The following is a 3,105-nucleotide window of genomic DNA, read 5'->3' as shown; positions in this document are numbered from 1 at the left end:
TGGCACAATCTCGGCTAACTGTAATCCCAGCTACTCAGGAGGCTGAGGCAGAAGAATCTCTTGAACCCCGGGAGGCAGAGGTTGCAGTGAGCTGAGATCGCACCACTGCACTCCAACCTGGGCAATAGAGCGAGACTCTGTCTAAAAACAAACAAACGAAACAAAAAACACCACAATCCTCCGTTGCTCAAAAAGGCCCCCAGCTGCAGCGTGTCAGCAAATCACACTATCTGTCTCCAAAGGAAAGCAGTCTGCGCGATTTGTGTGTTTGATTGTTCGAGTGAGCATCAGAGTTTCGTATCAATGGTAGGGAGAAGAAAGGCAACAAGAAAAAAAATCTTTAACTTGACTTATTGTAAATCTGAAGCACAGAAAATCACCCAGGATGACTGAGTTTATTTGAAAATGACGAGATGAAAAAAAAAAGTAGCAAAGTAGCAAAAGGTGGCAAGCAAGAAAAGGACTTCTTCCTCACAGACCTCTTTCAGCCACCTGCCTGGGCCACCTTTTGCTACTCTGATGTAGTCATGGGAGGCATGTGACGATGAGGTGAAAATTATCACTGACATTCTGGGGATGGCAGAGTGGAAGGACAGATAAACATAAGTTATCAACAGAAGTGAGTTGCCAAACTGACCCTGCGACCACCTATGTTAGAAAAATCAAGCATTTTTATGGTTGACTTTTCGTATTTCATCGCTTGTGGTTGGAGCTCATCCTAACTGAAATAGCACCCATGGAATTTGGCAGTTGCTCCAGTTACGAATTGTATTTGAAGAACAGCATTTGTAAAGTTGTGGAGGTGCAAGTCTGATGATAACAGGTTAAGAAGCAATGTTTTTCTTTTCTTTTTTTTTTTTTGTTTGAGACGGAGTCTTGCTCTGTCGCCCAGGCTGGAGTGCAGTGGTGTGATCTCGGCTCAAGCTCCGCCTCCCGGGTTCGTGCCATTCTCCTGCCTCAGCCTCCCCAGCAGCTGGTACTACAGGTGCACGCCACCATGCCCGGCTAATTTTTTTGTAGTTTTAGTAGAGACGGGGTTTCACCGCGTTAGCCAGGAAGGTCTCGGTCTCCTGACCTCATGATCCACCTGCCACGGCCTTCCAAAGTGCTAGGATTACAGGCGTGAGCCACTGCACCCGGCCAAGAAGTAATCTTAACTGTGCATGGTGGTGCAAGCCCATCGTCCCAGCTACTCCAGAAGACTGAGGCAGGAGCACTTGAACCCAGGAGTTCCAGATCAGCCTGGGCAGCACAGTGAGACCCTCTCTCAAAAAGAAAGAAACAAAAAAGAAGTAACTGGAAAAATTCCATTTCTGACAATATGGGGTACCAAATACGAAAGACCAGATAATCGTAAAGGAATTCTGGATAAAAAATAACCACTATTCTTTTAAGTGTGTAGCTGAGCTCTCAGAAAGGGAAGAAGGGAGTGCCAGGACAGAAGCAGCAGTGTGACCACCGCCACCATGGCACTGCAAGCTGATCAACAAGGCTGCAGAAGACGTGACGAAGCTACAAACAAGACCAGATGATGGGTCAGGCACGGTGGCTCACGCCTGGAATCCCAGCACTTTGGGAGGCCAAGGTGGGTGGATCATCTGAGGTCAGGAGTTCGAGACCAGCCCAGCCAACATGGTAAAACTCCATCTCTACTGAAAATGCAAAAATTAGCTGCGCGTGGTGGTGGGCGCCTGTAATCCCAGCTACATGGGAGACTGAGGCAGCAAAATTGCTTGAACCCGGGAGGCGGAAGTTGCAGCGAGCCAAGATCGTGCCACTGCACTCCAACCTGGGCGACAGAGTGAGACTCCATCTCAAACAAACAAACAAACAAAAAACAGATAATAAAGAACTGAGAAAACTCTGTGGACTTAACCAACAAGCTATAATTGGAGACATTAATATTGAGTATCCTGGAATGCTGGATTTAAAGAGCAAGGCCAAATGGGAAGCATGGAACCTCCAAAAAGGGTTGTCGAAGGAAGATGCAATGAATGTCTCTATTTCTAAGGCAAAGGAGCTGATAGAAAAACAGGGCGCTAAGAATACAGTGTATGAGAAAATTTTCCGGCCAGTTGCAGTGGCTCACACCTGTAATCCCAACACTTTGGTAGGCTGAAGTGGGTGGATCACTTGAGGTCAAGTTTGAGGCCAGCCTGGGCAACACAGTGAAACCCCGTCTCTACCAAAAACACAAAAATTAGCCAGTCGTGGTGCGTTCCTGTAATCCCAGTCACTTGCGAGACTGAGGCACGAAAATCACTTGAATCCGGGAGGCGGAGGTTGCAGTGAGCTGAGATGGTGCCACTGCACTCCAGCCTGGGCAACAAAGCAAGACTCTGTCTCAAAAAAGAATACAGTGTATGAGAAAGTTTTCCTTCTGAAGCCTTGATAATGCTCTCATGACCTAAGATTTAGAGGGAGAGAGGCACTGTTCACTCTATGTATCATGTATATCTTTGCTATTACATGAATTGTAATAATAGGAGTATGCTGAAACTACATAGTTAATTAAATTGTACTTGCCTAAACCAAGTGTTCTTAAATGTTCTTTTAGAAAAGTATTTGAGTTTTTATTTTTGTGGATTTAGGAGGTACAAGTGCAGTTTTGTCACATGGATATATTGTATAGTAGCGGTCTAGGCTTTTAGTGTGCCCATCACCCAAATACTGTACATTGTACCCAAAAGGTAATTTCTCATCCCTCAGGCCCTCCCACCCTCCCACCTTTTCAAGTCTGCAGTGTCTCTTATTCCACACTCCATGATCCTGTGTACACATTGTTTAACTCCCACTTGTAAGTGGGAATGGGTGGTGTTGGGCTTTCTGTTTCTCAGTTATTTCACTTAAAATAATGGCCTCCAGTTCCACCCATGTTGCTGCAATAAAACATGATTTTATTCTTTTTATTATGTCTGAGTAGTATCCCATCGTGTACATGTACCATATATTTTTTTTATCCAATCACCCATGGATGGACATTGGATTGATTCCAGGTCTTTGCTATTGTGAACTGTGCTGTGATAGGCATACAAGTGCAGGTATCTTTTGGATACAATGATTTCTTTTCCTTTGGGTGGATACCCAGTGGTGGGATTCCTGGGT

At 45.2% G+C, this 3,105-nt stretch overlaps 1 pseudogene; it reads left to right on the top strand.

The window, feature by feature from the left end:
• The first annotated feature begins 1,466 nt into the window (after window positions 1-1,466).
• Window positions 1,467-3,105, top strand: part of LOC105545165 — a 37,437-nt pseudogene continuing 35,798 nt past the window's right edge.

Source organism: Mandrillus leucophaeus, unplaced genomic scaffold (assembly GCF_000951045.1).
Source record: "Mandrillus leucophaeus isolate KB7577 unplaced genomic scaffold, Mleu.le_1.0 Scaffold32, whole genome shotgun sequence".
Lineage (NCBI taxonomy): Eukaryota > Metazoa > Chordata > Mammalia > Primates > Cercopithecidae > Mandrillus > Mandrillus leucophaeus.
The sequence above is the reverse complement of the archived record's forward strand: the minus strand, read 5'-3'. Positions and strand labels throughout refer to the sequence as shown.